The sequence below is a fragment of the Tenrec ecaudatus genome, chromosome 11 (assembly GCF_050624435.1).
Source record: "Tenrec ecaudatus isolate mTenEca1 chromosome 11, mTenEca1.hap1, whole genome shotgun sequence".
NCBI classification, from domain to species: Eukaryota; Metazoa; Chordata; class Mammalia; order Afrosoricida; family Tenrecidae; genus Tenrec; species Tenrec ecaudatus.
Window position 1 is genome coordinate 151,971,679 of NC_134540.1, and position 8,001 is coordinate 151,979,679.

General features: G+C 38.9%; 1 pseudogene; it reads left to right on the top strand.

Annotated features, from left to right (window-relative positions):
* Nucleotides 1-5,114: 5,114 nt before the first annotated feature.
* LOC142460913 (nuclear receptor-binding factor 2 pseudogene) lies at nt 5,115-6,248 on the top strand (annotated as a pseudogene).
* Nucleotides 6,249-8,001: the final 1,753 nt, after the last annotated feature.

The following is an 8,001-nucleotide window of genomic DNA, read 5'->3' on the forward strand; positions in this document are numbered from 1 at the left end:
GATCCACATAGTCAAATGCCTTTTCATAGTCAATGCAACACAAATAAACAGCTTTCTGGTGTTCTCTGCTTTGAGCCAAGATCCACGTGACATCACATGTTCTCTTCTGAATCCATCCTGAACTACTGGCAGCTCCCTGCCAATGTACTGCTACAACCATTGCTGAATGATCTTCAGCTATATTTTACTTGCATATAAGATTAATTATATTGTTCTATAATTTGAGCATTCTGTTGGGTCATCTTTCTTTGGGATTGGCACAACTATAGGTCTCTTTTAGTCGATGGGACAGGATGTGTTGTGAACCCTAAACTCAATGCCTGTCATTGTAATTCTATTTGGAAATGGGTCGTTCTATCATGTTAATGAGGTAGGATTCTTGTAGGTCAATGCTTCCCAAAGTGAGTGATACTGCCTCTTGGAACCATCCAGGAGCCCTGCAAAAGCAGATGCTGACACTTTATTTTGAAGTATACATTGTGATCCAAAATATTTCAATGCTAGGAGGGTGCTGAATAATTTTTTTTACCCTGAAAAGGTGGCAGTAGGCTAAATAAGTTTGGGGGACTATGGCATAAGGTTAAGGTGACTAGATTTTAACACTGGTAAAGCGGGATACCATTGACCAGGGATGGGGTGGGAGGTGGGGGGTGTTCTTGATAAAAATTTGATCAAAAATGTTCATAGAACACACAAAAAATACTGTAATATATATATTTTAAATGTCAACAGAAGTACAATTTACAGATATAATACATTAAAAATTATGTACAGTATTTTATTCTTCAGCATATTTCTCATTTGAGTGAATTTTTTAGTAGATTTCTGTCGTTTAAAAGGTCATGAAATTTTTCACAAGAATTTGTTAAATTATGTGCAGCTGTGACAGAACTTTTTAACGTGATTCATGATATCTGCACGATTATTGCACCTTGTTCTTCTAACTGGCTTATACTATTACGGATAGTTAATGGATACTACTACGGATAGTTAGAAAAATTTTTTCTAACCACTCTTGACACTGAAATTTTAAATTATTGACTTCATTTGCTACTTCAATTACCGAAATTTTGTCACCTCCAATAAGTTTTATAGCATTTTGAAAAAGAGCTGCTTGATTGTGTACAAACTCTAGCCAAATTTTTGAAGATTCTTTTTCAAATAACTCTTCTAAAATTTTAGGACTTTTATCCTGTGATAGAAAGTAGGATTTCAAAGGATCGTACATTTTCAAATTCTTTTGACAGCTGGTAAAAGAGCTAACCAGCACATTTTACTGTATCCAAGTGTTTTCTGATATTCAACTTACACAGCTTTACAAAATTCTTTAAGCATTTCAATGTGCACAGTGTATAAATAGAAATAAGAATATATTCTAATAACAATATTTTCCACATCTACAGGCAACAAAGCAGCTTTTTGAATGGCGTTAGGTATTATGTGCGCTGCACAACCAACACCAATAATGATTTGATTAAGGCTTTTGTTGAATTTATAAAATATATTATTTGTACCTCTTCTCGCTTTTCCTCCAAAATTTGCATTCGTGTTGTCTGCATGATATGCAATCATTTTATGTTTTAAATTGTTTTTTTCCAAAAATATTAATAATGAAACTGAAAATTATTTCAGAAGTTTCTCCAGGCACAGAAACAAAATCTAAAATTCTAATTTTTATTCCACTATCCGACTCAAAAAATCTAATAATGGTTGGAAATAACTTTACATCCTTATGATTAGATGCATCAGAATATATGGATATAAAATTAATTTTTTCTAGTTTTTTTTTTAATTCTGAAAATGCATATGGAGAAAGCACATTATACAAAATTGCCTTGGATTTTGTTGTAGCACAGGCAAATTTTTTGTTGATTAGCTTTTTAACAACTTGTGATGTACAGTCCATAGCATGAAAAGACATAAGTCCTTCCATTAATGCTAATTTCTTTTCTTCGTCTCCATAAGTTGTTTTCTGAAAAAATTCCTATATTTTGGAGGAAGATGCAGCAGTATTTAAATATCTTTTATGTTTCTCTGTCTCTAAGTACTTTGAAATAGCATTCTTCCCGCTGTGTGAAATAGAAAATTCACCATTACATTTCTCTCATTTTACCATGTAATTGCTTTTGCCTTTTTTAATAAAAGGAAATTCACTTCTTAGATCATCGTTGAATTTGTATCTTCTTTTCTTACTCATTATGTTAAACAATCTAAAAATTATTTAAAATTATATTATAAATTATTATATACAACCTTCCCCACATAAACACTGAAGACGAATGTGTGCATAAGTAAGTGTGGTGAAGAAGGCTGATGGTGCCCGGCTATTGAGAGATATAGCATCTGGGGACTTAAATGCTTGAAAGTAAACAAGTGGCCATCTAGCCCAGAAACAACAAAGCCCACATGGAAGCAGCACACCAACATGTGTGATCATGAAGGGCCGAGGGACCAGGTTTCAAGCAACAAAGATGGGGGTAAATATCATCGTGAATGAGGGGAGTGCATGATGGGGACCCAATGCCCATCTGTAGAAACTGGACATCTCGTGCAGAGGGGTAACGGAGAGGAGTGAGTCACTCAGGGCTCAGTGCAGCAAAAATGAAACTCATAACCTTCCTCTAGTTCTTAAACGTTTCCTTCCTTCCAACTATCATGATCCCAATTCTACCTTGCAAACCTGGTTAGACCAGAGGATGCACAGTGGTACAGTTGGGATCTGGAAACACAGGGAATCTAGGACAGATGAATCCCTCAGGACCAACGGTACCTGGAGGGAAAGGGGTGTCGAAAGGGGGAACCGATCTCGGGGATCTACATATAACCTCCTTTCTGCGCAATGGGCAACAGAAAAATGGGCAAAGGTGACACTGGACAGTGTAAAATAAGATAAAATAATAATTTATAAATTATTAAGGGTTCATGAGGGAGAGGGAACAGGGAGGGAGGGGGAGGGAAAGAATGAAAATGGGCTAATTCCAGGAACTCAAGCAGAAGGCAAATTTTGAGAATGATGAGGGCAATGAATGTATAGGGGTGCTTTACTCAATTGATGTATGTATGGATTGTGATAAGAGTTGTATGAGCCCCAATAAAATGATTAAAATAATAATATCAAAAATTATTATATACACATTGCTTAAAAACCCAGCAAGTAGGTACATAATTACATGAACATATTTTATTGTTAGTTTATAAATTAAATTAATTTGATTGTTATAAAGTAACTATATTTTAAAATTATTTAAATTTTATCCTATATTTCTTCCTAAATAACAACAATACTAACTTGTATTATTTTTTTCTCTGATTTTGCCATAACGTAAGTAGTGTCACTTTCAGGGACGGCCGTAGATTTTTTGCCACCAGTATAAAATATAAATAATACGAGTACTGTCTGCTAAATTCAAGAAAATTTATGTATTTATGAAATAAATGAATTGCTTACTTAAATTATCTGAATAGCCGATTTGTTGACATCACTTGTTTAACTAGCACTAGCATACAGTACAATGTGTATAGTCTGAGAGACAGTTACAAAATGTTTTTGTTGTTGCCAATGCCAAAAAATGCCATTGTTCATTAAGTCCAAACAATGGTGGTCGAATTCTAACAACTGATCAACAATGCGAACGTTGATAAGCAGTTTTCCATAAGCAGTTTTCAATAAATATTTGTTTTTATTAAAGTTTAATATTATATAAAATTAACAAAAATAATATAAAACTCATATCCTGGCAAAATAGCCACATGGCAGCCGAAAACCCTATATTCTCTTACCGTTCTCCAGCGGTTCCCTACCTTGTCGTGCATTCTTTCCAAACATCGGGACTTTTTAAAAACGCCGTGGGGACGCGGGACAAACTGTTCAAAATCGGGACTGTCAGCGCCAAAAGCGGGCCATCTGGTCACCTTTCATAAGGTGTGCTTTAACTCAATCTCTTACACAATATAAAAGAAGCAAATAAAGAAGGTTGAGATGGAAATCTCTGAGAAACCAGGAAACAGAAACTAAAGAGATTGGAACCTTCCACGACAGCCGACAGAGAGAGAAAGCTTCCCCCTAGGATTGGCACCCCAAATTCAGCCTCCGAACCTGTGAGAAAATATTTTCTGTTTGTTAAAACCACCCACTGGTGGTGCTATCATAGCAGCCCTGGATAATTAAGATAACTCCTTTACTAATTTACTCTCTTGTGTTAACATTAGCTGTGGGTTAATAAGAACTTCCTCTTGCAGAGGCAATCTGTCTACATTTGGACCCTGAAGAGTCCTCATGAGCTGGTGAGAAGGCAAATCTAGCCCTAAGTGAAAAAATATGGACAGCTTTCCTAGCTGTCATTACTGTCATTGCGTGTGGGGGGGACTTCAGCAAGTCAGTAGTCTTTTCTGAGCTGCTGTTTCTTCTATTACTTCAGATCATCTCTCCCAGTGCTCCAGGCTACTGAGAGCATTCTCTGGAAGACCAAGTGTAATAAACCCAGGCAGCATGCATGAATTCTTACAAATGGAAGTGTCTTGGTTCAAAGGAGGGAATTTTTAAACCATCACTATTTTGCAATAGACACAAGGAGGAAAGTCACATTGCTTTGGGACTATATAATGGGCCCTGGAGGTGACATGGAATAGGCATGGAGCTGTAACCTGCAAAGTTTTCAGTTCAAACCCACCAGCCCCTCTGTGGGAGGAAGATGAAGCTGTCTGTTCTCATAAAGATTTACAGTCTTGGTGGAAATAGAGCAAGTCGTTAAGAAACTACCGACCAAGAAGAGCCCAGGACAGATGGCTTCACAGGGGAATTCTATCAAATATTCTAAAAAGACAGGACACCAATACTACACAAAGTCTTCCAGAGCATAGAAAAAGACAACAAGGATCGCTTTCTCTCTGTTATCTCTGGGGTTAGATCAATATTTCCCTAAGTGGGTGATAACACCCCTGGAGTGGGGATGGGGTTGCAGAAATGATCCAAGGTGTGCAAAAGCAGATACCTACACTCTATCGTATACCATAGACTAGTAGAAATGTTGTATTTTGATACCGTGTATAAGCCATTTTCCACACAATATTGGTAGTAAAATTAGGTGCCGGGAAGTGGTGCGCAGTGAGGGAAGGTACTGCTGCAGCGTCGCGAACTCCCGCTGCTCCCCTCCATGTGCCCCGGAGCCGCTGCTCCCCTTCCTCAGGCCGCCGCTTACCCCGGGGTCTATGGAAGTAATGGAAGGACCTCTCAACCTGACTCATCAACAGAGCAGAAGAGCAGACCGCTTATTAGCTACAGGGAAATACGAAGAGGCTATTTCTTGTCACAAAAAAGCTGCTGCATATCTTTCTGAAGCCATGAAGTTAACACAGTCTGAGCAGGCCCATTTATCACTGGAATTGCAAAGGGACAGCCACATGAAGCAGCTCCTGCTTATCCAGGAGAGGTGGAAGAGGGCAAAACGTGAGGAAAGATTGAAAGCCCAGCAGAATGTAGCCAGACAAAGATGTAGCCACCCACCTTCAGGCATCTCACAAGCCCTCTGTTGAGGATACGGAGGGCCAGAGCCCACTTCTTTCTCAGAAGTACAGCCCGTCCACAGAGAGACGCCTGCCCGAAGTTCAGGGGCTCTTCGACAGGGATCCAGACACACTGCTGTTCTTACTTCAGCAGAAGAGTGAGCCAGCAGAGCCGTGTATTGGGAGCAAAGCCCCCAGAGATGATCAGACAATTATAGAGGAGCAGGCAACCAAAATTGCTGATTTGAAGAGGCATGTGGAATTTCTTGTAGTTGAGAACGAACGATTGAGGAAAGAGAATAAACAACTGAAAGCAGAAAAGGCCAGACTTCTAAAAGGTCCGATGGAAAAGGAGCTGGACGTAGATACTGATTTTGTAGAAAAATCAGAGTTATGGAGCTTGCCACCACATTCAGAAACCGCTACAGCCTCGTCTACCTGGCAGAAGTTTGCAATGAATACGGGAAAAGCCAAGGACATTCCGATTCCCAATCTCCCTCCCTTGGATTTTCCCTCTCCAGAACTTCCCCTCATGGAGCTCTCTGAGGATACCCTGAAAGGACTTATGAATGACTGAAATGGATGGCCGTAGAAGAACGAGCAATCCAGAGGAAGAACAAAAGGGAAAACCACGTGCCAGAGCGACGCTAGAGCTGCAGCGCCAGCTGGCACATACTGTAGAAGAGGCTTTGCCAGGACTTGGGAAACAGTCACTGTGAAATATGTTACATATCTGATGTACTGATTCAAAGTAATGGTTTCAGACTTGGCAGACACTAAACTCTTGGAGACTCACTTTCCCCTGATACAAACCAAATGGCTACCTGGAATTAAATTTTCAAACAATTACTTTTCTTATCAGCAGGGTTAAAATGTATAAAAATATGTTATGTGTAATTAATCTATAATGCCATAACTGATAATGCAAACCTAAATAATATGATAGTCTAAGGGGCTGTCTTGTATTTGAAACATTCTTTCTGTCATGCGTTGGCGTTATGCATTTGTCCTGCACATTTTGTTGGTTTCAATGAGGTGTGAGGTGCGTGCCTTTCTAGATGAAACTAGGTGTGTCACACTTTGCACTGCTCATAATGATGACCTCAAGACTATCAGGAGAGATACGTACATTTCAATTCTATGAAGCGCGGAACCAAATTATTAGTTAGGCTTTTAAAAAATACCAGTTTACATAATTAATCAGGGTGCATTTTAAGTTCTAACTTTTGTTTATTGTATAATGCATCACTTGAAAATGCCAAGGAAATACCTTTTGTTTTTAATGATGCATGAATGGAAGTAATGCTAGTTGGCAGTATTTGGTTATAAGAAAATCAATAAAGTAATTATGTTTAAAAAAAATTAGGTGCCTCGGCTGATATTTGAATCGGCTTATACTCCAGTATATACGGTAGTTTTATTGGCATTTATTTCACATATCCTGCAATTTAATTGTTTAATCATATTAAGAAGAGGGGTGCAGTCCTCACCACAATCAATTTCAGAACATTTTATTTGTACCCATGGTTTTAAAAATCATTTAAAAAATCCTTTTATTGGGGGCTCATACATCTTTTATCACAATCCATCCATTTATCCATTGTGTCCATGGTTGTTAGCTCCCTTTTCCATCCTCCACTGAAGATGACGCTGGCTTAATAATGCAACAATTCAAGCTGTGAGCATGACTTGGCGTCCTCAAGTGACCTTAACTGAACTTTAGGAGTATGAGGCAACTATCCACCATGTCGAAATACTCATGCAATATGCTCCCACAGACCTTTCAAAGGCTATGAGTCATCTGGTCTGTAGGCACCTTAAGAGGATTGACAGAACAGGATTAAAGGGCAAGGCAAGAACACCTACGTATGCTACAGTGGGCAGGGCTCTACAGGTCCTTCCTTCAACTCCTTCCTTCGCTCATCGCCCAAGTCGTGCAGCTGGAGCAGAGAGCTTAACATTAAGTTACTTTCAATTAGAGCTCAAATCTCTTATACCCATTATTATGAATTCAATTGTTTCATCTCCAAATCATCTTTGGAACCATAACTCTGCCCCACCCACCTCCGCCACTTAAAAAAAATACAGTGATTTCTTCAAAGTTCATGGGCTAATCCCAATTTAGAGTCCTAGCCCTAGGAGAAGCCTCTCTTTCTGTCAGTGATGGAGGAAGGTCCTTGTCTCTGTTTACCTTCTGCTCCTTGGTAGTTTTCACATGGCATCACTGTGCCCCTCCTCTACTTCTCTGATTGCTTGTTTCATCTCTTTTGTATCTCAAAAGAGGGCAAATCAAGACCTACCCTACCTTCGTTATTGATGGTAGGTGTCATCAGGTCTCTTCCAACTCATTGCAATACTGTGTACAGCAGAACAAAACACTGCCTGGTCCTGTGCCATTCTACACCAATTCTGCCTCACTTATATAACACAGAGAAGTCATTCCTAAATGGAATGACAGCCATAGGCACAGAGATTAGGATTACAGCATTTTATTTGGGA